This window comes from Orcinus orca, chromosome 11, assembly GCF_937001465.1.
Source record: "Orcinus orca chromosome 11, mOrcOrc1.1, whole genome shotgun sequence".
Classification (NCBI taxonomy): Eukaryota; Metazoa; Chordata; class Mammalia; order Artiodactyla; family Delphinidae; genus Orcinus; species Orcinus orca.
Window position 1 is genome coordinate 94,972,374 of NC_064569.1, and position 11,011 is coordinate 94,983,384.

Genomic DNA, 11,011 nt, shown 5'->3' on the forward strand with positions numbered 1-11,011 from the left:
GGACAGAAGTGCCATTTAGAGAAATGGGGGACACTGGAGCAAGAACAACTCTGACAAGAGGAAATGAAGGTTAAAAGTTCAGTCTGAGGGCTTCCCTGGTGGCGCAGTGGTTGAGAGTCCGCCTGCCAATGCAGGGGACACGAGTTCGTGCCCCGGTCCGGGAAGATCCCACATGCCGCGGAGCAGCTAGGCCCGTTGAGCCATGGCCGCTGAGCCTGCGCGTCCGGAGCCCGTGCTCCGCAACGGGAGAGGCCACAACAGTGAGAGGCCCGCGTACCGCAAAAAAAAAAAAAAAGTTCAGTCTGAAATGTAAATTTGAGGTGTCTGTGAGACATCCAAGTAGAAGTGGCAAAGTGATTTGTGTTCAAAAAAAGATAGAGATACACATTTGGGAATCATTGGCATGTAACTGGTGGTTAAAGCTATGGGATTAGATGGGATCTCCTACAGAGAGAGACAATAAGAGGGTTTGAGCCAGAGTCCTGAGAAAATCCCACACTCAGGCCAGGATGAAAAACAGCCAGCAAAAGAGACTGAGAAAGAATGGCAGGAGAGGTAGAAGGAAGGGATAAGGTATTAGATGAAAAACTAGGAGAATCATGTCATACCAAGAATATAAAATGGTTCAAGAAAGAAAGTGATCAACTATGTTAAATACCACTTGGGAGGAAAAACAGGAATGAAAATATCCATTCCTTCATTCAGTAATTCATTCAAAAAATATTTAAGCACCTACTACATGCCAGGTATTGATGGTGCTGAGGACACAACAATAAACAAAACAAAGTACCTGCCCTTGCAGAGACTATCATCTAGTGGGAGGAGACAACAAATAAATACATGTCAAGGGGTGATTAATCCTGTGGAGAAAGTGAAGCAGGATAAGGGAAATAGGGAATGCCTGGGATTGGGGAGTAAAGTGGCTTTTTTAAATATGATGGTCTAATAATGTAATATCTGAGCAAAGATCTGAAAAAAGTGAGGAAGTAAACCATGTGAAGATCCAAGGATAGAGTATTTCAGGCAGAGGGAACAGCAAACACAGAAACCTGGTACAACCCAATAACAGCAAGGAATCCAGTGAGGTTGCGGTACAGTAAGCAAGGAGGAGAGTGGAAGACCATGGAATTGACTCTGGAGAGCAAATCATAAGCTCTATGATCTACTTTCAGGAAATAAGTTCAGGACACTGTCCTTTAAGTCAAGGGAGGACAGGTTAAGAAGAGGAGGTGAGTCACTTTCATTCATTCAAGTATTTACTGAGCACCTATTATATGCCATGCCAAGCACTATGCTGCATGCTGGGAATTCAGCCGGGAATAGACAGACTTGGGCCTTAGCCTCATGAAGCTTATGAGAAGAAAAACATAAAATAATTACATAATTATTTAGCTGCAATTGTGGCTAGTGCTACAGAAGAAAAATTCTGGGTGCTATGAAAGTTAACATGAATTAAACGTCCATTATGTGCTAAATGCTTTACATGTAACTTTATTTACCCCCCACATCTATCCTATGAGGAAGGAGAGATTCAGAAAGATTAATTCCCTCACCCAAGATCACAGAGCCAATGAGCAGTAGAGTCACGATTGAAAACAGGTGCGTTCAACTCTAAAACTCATCAATACTATCTCCAAAGAGCAGGGAAAATCTACTCTTCTTTTTAGAAATAAAACAAAAAGAGTGGCCAGAAAAGTAGAAACAATCATGCAGGTAAAGTCTTGAGAATTCCTGCTCTAGAAAGAGCTTTCTAAGCTCACTTGATGAAGGTGAATTTTGGAGCATATTCAAAAATCCCTTAACACTCTCCAAATAGAACAAAAGGTTACACTATAATTAACTCAGTTTTATTTAGGCACCCAAAAGGTTATTAAACATGTTGAAAGTAAAATGTCATGAATAGCTTATCCAAATTGTACAAGTCATGTCCAGTTTTCACACATACTGTTTCTGCTAGGTTCACCTTCAGAATCAGTTTACAGGTAAAAGCCAAAAGCGGGGAGGGGGGTGTCAATTATGCTACAGTGACTGATTTAGGAAAATGATTAAATAAATAATTATTTGACACGAGGTACCCAAAGATTCAGGACAGATATCACACAAATGAACCATACCATCCTATGAACTTCTACTAAGTAAAGGAAATATTTAAATTTATTTAATTTCAAATCACTAGCCTATGATCTCATTATATTCTTGACTGCCTATTATTCCCATTCCAGGACCACACACCCCACACACCCCAACCCCAGGAAAAAAAAAAAATCTGAACAGAAAGGAAATATCAGCAAGATAATGTGAAATGATCACTGACTCTATAAAATAGAATTTAAGGGACTTCCCTGGAGACACAGTGGTTAAGAATCCACGCTCCCAATGCAGGGGGCCCGAGTTCGATACCTGGTCAGAGAACTAGATCCCACATGCATGCCGCAACTAGGAGTTCACATGCTGCAACTAAGACTCAGCACAACCAAATAAATAAATATTTTTTTAAAAAAAGAAGAATTTAAAATACCATGAAATCTTTGCCTTCACTGTCATGACCTCAGGGCATTAACCTGGGATGTTAGAATTAAAGAATGTATAGCTCCTGAATGGAAGCTTTAGTTCAAGTGATTGTTCATAGAAAGTGATTATAACATGTATCAAGAATAAGAAAGAAAATGATTCTAACTTTTCATTTCAAAATTGTTTCCCCATCTCTACCTTTTTAAAAAAAAGCCAAGACATATGTGGCAAATTTTAAAAGACTTTAAAGATATACATCATATAACAAAATATAAAATCAACAATAAAGCCAGTTTCAACCACGATAACACAACTCTTAATCTGCAACATGGAGTGTCCTAAAGTATGAGGAAAAGACATATTTCCAAGTTCCTGTAAATTTTGTGGTAGTGAAAATATGTACAAATTAACCACCATTAAGAGACTCCGGCATAACTTACACCATTTACAGTTACAAAGATACTGAAACACTGACAAAAAATTTTAATTTGGATATTTTGGTAGGCCCTTATTTAGTAAGCATTTTAACGTGCAACTTAAAATGTGAAGTCACTATTACAGCTTTCCATTTCAGGAATGGCAGCAAGATACATATAAGGAATTATTTTTTATCTTTTTTTTAAATAAATTCATTTATGTATTTTTGGCTGCGTTGGATCTTCATTGCTGTGCGGGCTTTTCTCTAGTTTCTCTTTTGTTGCGGTGCACGGGCTTCTCATTGCGGTGGCTTCTCTTGTTGCAGAGCACGGGCTCTAGGCGCGGGGGCTTCAGTAGTTGTGGTGCGTGGGCTCAGCAGCCGTGGCTCGTGGGCTCTAGAGCGCAGGCTCAGTAGTTGTGGCACATGGGCTTCATTGCTCTGCGGCATGTGGGATCCTCCTGGACCAGGGCTCAAACCCGCGTCCCTTGAATTTGCAGGCGGACCCTCAACCACTGTGTGACCAGGGAAGTCCCCATATAAGGAATATTACAAAGAATATTTTGAGAGCTATAACACCTTGATCACTACCATAAAAAATTCCCACTGTACTGACGTTTTCACTAGCTATGCAAAAGAAAGTGAACAGGAACAAACATTTACTGGAGGCAAAGTTAGGCACTTCAAACATATTATGATAGGGAGTCACCATTTTTTTTTTAAACCATCTTTTAATTCACAGAGAGACCTGGTTCAAATCCTGACTGTGATCTTCCTAAATTAATTCATCTCTCCAAGCTTCTCTAACCTCATCTGCAAAATGGTGCTATTAGGAGCTTCCCTGGTGGCGCAGTGGTTGAGAGTCCGCCTGCCGATGCAGGGGACACGGGTTCGTGCCCCGGTCCGGGAAGATCCCACATGCCACGGAACGGCTAGGCCCGTGAGCCACGGCCGCTGAGCCTGCGCGTCCGGAGCCTGTGCTCTGCAATGGGAGAGGCCACAACAGTGAGAGGCCCGCGTACTGGGGGGAAAAACAAAAAAAAAAATGGTGCTATTATTACTTATTTCACAGAGCTGGTGCGAGCATTAATGAGGTAACACAGTGGCTAACAAAGCATATGCCACTGTTACTCCCTTTTACATTTCTCCATACTCCTAATAACAACCTCATGTTGTAAGAATTTTTAACTCCATTTTACAGATAAGGAAATCGAGTCACATAAGGTTAAGCAGTGAGTCTAAGGCTACACAGCTGATAAATGTCAGTACCTAGCTCTGCTCAGCCCTTACAACTTGACATGTTACCTCACTAATTATTTTACTCTCTCATACTAGGAAGTTTAAAATTTTTTTTCAAATTATACCCATGATACTTTAAATTTTGATACCAAAACAAAGACTTTTCAGCAAACCAAACTGACCCATAATTCCCACAATTTCAGAGGTCAAAAACCTGAAAACAGCCACCTATCTTCAAATTCAGTAACAGAGGATATACTACGGATTTCCAAATGAACTACCCAAATTACTCGTTACTGGCACTCATTTATACAGGAAATGATTTCTAAATGCACATTAGCAAGAGTGAGTGAAGAAGCAAATGAACCAGACATACCACAAAAGTAAAAATATGGTATCCGAAGAAAATAAAAAGAAATTTTTGGGACTTCCCTGGTGGCGCACTGGTTAAGAATCCTCCTGCCAATGCAGGGGACACAGGTTCGAGCCATGGCCCGGGAAGATCCCACATGCCACAGAGCAACTAAGACTGTGTGCCACAACTACTGAGCTTGTGCTCTAGAACCCACAAGCCACAACTACTGAGCCCTCGTGCCACAACTACTGAAGCCCATGCGCCTAGAGCCCGTGCTCTGCAACAACAGAAGCCACCGCAATGAGAAGCCCACGCAATGCGACGAAGAGTAGCCCCCACTCACTGCAACCACAGAAAGCCCGCGCACACCAACGAAGACACAACACGGCCAAAAAAAAAAAAAATTAAAATTAATTTTTTTTAAAAACTTAAAAAAAGAAATTTTCACAACACTCAGTCTTCCTAGGATTCTGCAGACCTTTTATTACTGCTATGTGAGTTGGTCTTAAACAAAGGGTGAGGAAGTAGTCCAGGCTCAGCCACTAGATGGTTGTGGAACCTCAAACCATTTCTCAGTGCCTCCGTTCAACTAAACAATGAGAACTGGACTTGATCAGTAAAACCGCAGAACTGAAGGCAACTTAAGCAATTAGCTCCACCCAAGACACCCTGGCAGTTCACCCAATTTCTTCTTCAACACCTGCAGCAACATGGAGTTCAATTATCTTCCCTCTCCATAGAAGTGATATAGTTAATGTTTTTAAGAATTCTGCAGATTCCTTTGTGACTCAGTCACAAAAGTTCTCATTCTATTTTTTTGCTATGGCGCCTAGTTCCACCTATAAGCTCTTCTGAAGCATATGCAACTTTAAGGACTGCTTCTGGCTAAACCCATTCTGCAGATAGAGGGCCCAGGAATTTACAGGGACAATAAGAGGGTATGAGATACCCTTAACAGGAAACTTGCACCTTCTGAGGTCTTGTTTTAACTGTGGAGTTCAACTAATAAAACCACTGCTTCACTCTAACTGGAGAAATAAAATTTATCTGGATGTAGATATCTCAACTGGAAAAACTGATGCTGAAGCAGCAATGATTGACATTTAAACGCCTCCTTCTCAGTACTCACATCATTTTACATTCATTCATCTCTCCCTCCAACCTCACTCACCCATGTCAGTTCTAAGCTACTGCCAAAAACTAATGATGATGATGATGATGATGATGATGATGCATGTAAAGCTGTTCCAAGAACCTGGCATATTTTTAACTTCTTTAATCCTCATAGCAGCAGTATAAAGCAGGCACCATTTTCATCCCCATTTTACAGTTAGTGAGTCACTGAGAAGATAAAGTAGCAAAAGTATCACAGTCACACACCCAAGGTCACAGAGCTAGCCAAGAGGCGGAGCCGGGATTCAAACCCAGACAGTCTGGCTCTAGTAGTCATTCTCTTAACTACTTACACTCTGTAACTGCTTGTCTATCACACTGATAAGTTACTGTTCTCTTCAACATCAGAAAAATGACTCCACCTTCACCTTACACATAAAGATCAAACATTTGTCCTTAGTGTCAATGCTGGCCTAGACTACTTAGAACATTTCATGGGGCCCTAATTCAGTGTCCATTTCTACAAATTACCCTACCATGTGGAAGACACACAGTAAACACAATAAATATCTGTGAATATCTGTTAAAAGAATTAAATCTTCCCCAATTCCCTTATCATCCCAAAAGTGATCTTTCCCTCCTCTGAGTCCTCCCCTCCGCTCCCACCCCGCAGCACGTTGCGCTTTCTTTCAACACTTAGCTTTTTCTATGCTTCCCGCTGTGATAGCCAGCCTCCAGGCTGGCCCCCAACGCTCCTCACCTCCTAGCAGTCACATCCTTGTGTAGTCCTTTCCTGCAGTGTGTGACCTACAGAATGCTGGAGAAAGGACTGTATGTAATTTCTGAAGCTAAGTCATAAAAGACAGCGTAGCTTGGTCTCTTGGATTACTTGCTCAGAGGGAAGCCAGCGGCCATACCATGAGGGCAAGCAAGTAGCTCTGTGGAGGGGCCCACATGGAGAGAAGCTGAGACTTCCCCCAACAGCCAGTACCAACTTGCCAGCCATATGATTAGCCTCCTTGGAAGAGGATCTGCCAGCCTCAGTCAAGCCTCTGGATGACGGCAATCCCAGCTGACATATTACTGCAATCTCTAAAGAGACCCTGAGCCTAAAACCACTCAGCCAAACTGCTCCTGAACTCTTGAATCACAGAACCTGTGAGAGGTAATAAACGTTTATTGCCATGTTAAACACTATCTTTTGGGGTAATCATTACATATGTAGGCAATAGACAGCAGTAGATAGCTAACAGCAGATACCTACTCTCTAAAACTGTAAGCTCCTTCAGAGTAGACACTGTTTCCTTGATTCTCAAAACTCCATTAAGCCTTAGAAATAAACAGTGCCTATATCTGTTGAATTGTGTCAGCAGACTATTCCCTTTGTCTGCTGTTCCTTTTCTTCCAAAATGTATCCATTTATAAACTATTCCCTTTGCCTCAAGCACTTCATCTGTACTCCATCAATGTCTTCCCTCTTCCCTTTCAAAGACTTTCTGAAATAAACTTCTGAGCACCTGCTATGTCCCAAAACTGCTCTTGAAGCTGGGAACAGAAGAATCAAATATCCTTGCCCTTATGGAGCTTACAGTCAGGATATGCCCTTGCCATGGTGGTCTCTCTAAATACAATACAACCATCTTCATTAATATGACTTCAAAATTCTAGTTTCCCCCGTGTAAAAATTAAGTATTCAAAAACTTTTACCCCTTTCATCATCTATTTATTATTTATTTATTTATTTATGTTTTGGCTGCTGCACATGGGTTTTCTCTAGTTGCGGCGAGTGGGGGCTACTCTTCGTTGCGGTGCGCGGGCTTCTCATTGCGGTGGCTTCTCTTGTTGCGGAGCACGGGCTCTAGACACACGGCTCAGTAGTTGTGGCACGTGGGATCAGTAGTTGTGGCTCACGGGCTCTAGAGCGCAGGCTCAGTAGTTGTGGCACAGGGGCTTAGTTGCTCTGCAGCATGTGGGATCTTCCAGGACTAGGGCTCGAACCCGTGTCATTGGCCATATGTCTGCATATGCTTTTCTTTTACATTTAAATAAATATTTAAGCTGCAGCCTCAAGAAAAGTCCACACCTGTTTAACTACTTTGTAAAGTGCCACACATAGGATCTGTATATCTCAATGTCCTCCATTTTCACTGAGTGTTTTCACGGGCCACAGTTCTTAGGAAATATCACATTTATAAGGGTAAAATAAATATCATTTGATAAAAACAGCCTTTATTTATTATATAAGCCCTAGCAACTCTAAATCAAATATGAGGACTCCCCTGATGGGGCAGTGGTTAAGAATCCGCCTTTCAACGCAGAGGACACAGGTTCAAGCCCTGGTCCGGGATGATCCCACATGCCGCGAAGGAACTAAGCCCGCGAGCCACAACTACTGAGCGCACATGCCACACAACTACTGAAGCCCGCGCTCCTAGAGCCCGCACATGGCAACAAAGAGTGGCCCCCACTCGCCACAACTAGAAAAAGCCTGCATGCAGCAACAAAGACCCAAAACTCGTCTAACCCAAAACTCAGTTAATCAAATATGAAACATTTACTTCACAGAAAGCAATCTGTAACACAAGCAGTAAAATGATATACGTGGGTGGAACTTTCTCACCTCATTGTATATTTAGTATTTCTACAAAACAGAGTCTTAAAAGAAAAAGCACTTACTACACTTTAAAGTCAGGGATTCAAGTCCTGGCTCTGTCACTAATGTGTAACTTTAGACAAATTATTTAACTACCCTGAGCCTCAGTTTCTATATCCTAAAGTGGAGGCAAAATCTACCTCTTAGGGTTATTGTGAGGACTAAGCAATGCATTAAAAGCTTAGCTTGATGCTTGTAACATAGTGGGCATCAAGAAATGTCCGTTTCTTTCCCCTTCTCTAGGGCTTGTACCCATGGTCCGAAGAGTTGTCAGGAAATCTTTTCAAGCTCAATTACTTCTGTTTGGTATGATCTTCCTCTCCTTTGTCTAATGAGTTAAGATTCAGCTCAAAGGCCATCTTCTCCTTGAAGTCCAAAGGGAAAGCTCCTTTGACTCTCCCATACAGTTCTGGGTTTGTACTTGGAGTTTATGTCAGTGTGTTACAATTATCCGTCACTTTCTTACTCTCCCACTAGACTGTGAGCTCCTCATGAGCAGGGAACATATACCACACTCATTTTCATAATCTCAGCTTTTAGAAAAACACCTGGCACATTACAGGCATGAAACAAAAATTTATTGAATTAATGAATGAATGAAGTCATTACTTAAGCAATACCCATAATCACTACTGGGTGACTGAACTTTATGCTTTTGCCCTTTATGGGCCGAGATGCTGTTCTGTACTTCTTTTGAAACCCTTCCTCATAGCTCTTGACAGAGCACTCAGGACATGGAAAGTCTGCAATAAATACTTTTGGATTATGGGATACATATTAGTCTTCCATCTCACATGATTTCACTCTAAATAAAAAATTTATCCTAATGGATGTGACTTTTGGAAGCCTTTTTAAACAGGGGCTCTTCTCAACAGTTACTAGCAAAGAACTGAAGCAAATGCTACAACTACATTACAGCCAGTTTTTCTTTGCACATGTTTCTGAAAAAGCAGTAATGGTTTGCTTCTTTCTAAATCATTTCATTAAGAAACTAAGTATCATAAAGCCCTTTGATTCGCTGTGAAAAATGCCAACAACACTAGGCAAAACTTAGTTTAGTAACTTTCAGCCAAAGGTTCCCCACCCTGCAGTCACAGGGCTGTGGGCCAGCTGGCTGTACCACCTCAACCCTGGGAGGTGGCTGTTTTTCAACAGTAAAACCGCATAAGTAAAATGTGGAGTTTTGGGGGGTCTTCTAAAGTAAGACACATAAATGTAACTTCTTATTGAAAATAAAGATTCTATTACAGGCTTTGACTTCAGCTGGAAAAGACCTTGAAAAGAGCTCAAAAACTGTCAACTTGGCATTTCAGACATCTTATGGATTTTAAAGTGTGTAAAAATACATGAAGCTGGGTGTAATTTCATTACCACAGTTAAGTGACGTATTTCACATTCCTGTCTACACACATTTCATGCCAAGTATAGGTTGGTAAGCAGTTAACTGGCCACCAAACTGCCCTTTAGTTATGCTGCATAACAGGGAGAAAACAGAAATCCTGACAAAGCCAAGTTGGGCTGGTGCTTACACACACACAGGCTGGTCTATCATGGTTTTCAACATCATAAAACCAAACATTTCTTGGGCCTTTACAAGGGGCCAAGCGCTGTGTCAAACAATTTATGTGAAGTATTTCATTTAATACTCACAACGACCCCCGATGACAGATACTACTATTATCCCCAATTTTCAGATGAGGAAACTGAGGTCCCAAATTACACAACTAGCAATTGGCAGGTTTGAGAGTCTGACTCAGAAACTCCAACCCTACCTACTACAGCGGATCAATGCTCTTGCATTACCCCCAGGGTAGGGGCTGTAATCAAGGCGTCCTGACAGACACTTCATTAGAGGGAAGTTTCGAATCTGTCAGATTCCTTACACCTGGCAGCATTCAGGTTGCTACACAAGCATCAACAAGTCCAGGTGAGACTGCCTTGCCTGGGAATCCTGGGATTGCACATGGATTCTGAAGGTTTGCACAAGATCCAGGAGAAAGCACCCTACACCCAATCCCTGCAGTCACGAAACGCCCGGGATGCGGCGGGGGCGGGAACCTCCGTGCCTCCCCACCTGCGAGGCCCGCGCGGCGACGCACAGGTGCACCGCCGCGCCCCGCGCCGCCCGCCCCGGCTCTGCGACCCCGACCCGGAGGAGTGGGGCGGCGACGGGGAGGGGGCCGGGCCGCGAGGCCGGCCCTGCCGGACCCCCCGGAGGGCGCGCGAGAAGCGGGGTCGCCAGGAGAAAGGATGCTCCGGGCGGGGCGGGGCCGCGGTGGGGGAGGGGTCCCCTGCCCGGACTCTCACTCACCGCCTCGCTCTCCTCCCGGCCCGGGCTCTGCGGCGGTCCCCGCTCCGGCTCTCACCGCGCGCGTCTTCTCCCAAGGCTCAGCGTCCACCTGGGACGCGCGGAGCTGCGGAGAAGTCGGCGCGAGCGGAGGGCGTGCAGCGAGCGGAGCTGAGAGGGTGGGAAGGATGGGACAGTCGCTCTCGCCGCCGCCGCGGACACCACAGACACGGCAGCGGCCGGCTCCTCTCAGCCACGGAAGCTGCGGGCCCTCCCACCACACCCGCCTCCCGCCCCCCACAACGCCCGCTGGAGAACTGACAGCAGCGCTGGCCAATCAGAGGCCTCGTGGAGGCCGGGAACCGCGGACTAAGGGGAGGGCGGGGGGACAAGAGGGATACGAGGCTGGCGAGGATGGCGGCGGGACTTCCTGTGACT

General features: G+C 43.9%; 1 protein-coding gene across 5 annotated transcripts in view; it reads right to left on the reverse strand.

Annotated features, from left to right (window-relative positions):
• Window positions 1–10,719, reverse strand: part of MRTFA (myocardin related transcription factor A) — a 199,576-nt gene extending 188,857 nt beyond the window's left edge. For 4 of the 5 annotated variants that reach the window (XM_049693909.1, XM_049693908.1, XM_049693910.1 and 1 more), the window contains exon 1: window positions 10,598–10,663. The gene's annotated coding sequence lies outside the window, so the exon portion shown is untranslated. Of the gene's footprint in view, window positions 1–10,597 lie in introns of all 5 variants that reach the window. The other variant, XM_049693907.1, reaches the window with a different exon arrangement.
• Between the last annotated feature and the right edge of the window lie 292 nt (window positions 10,720–11,011).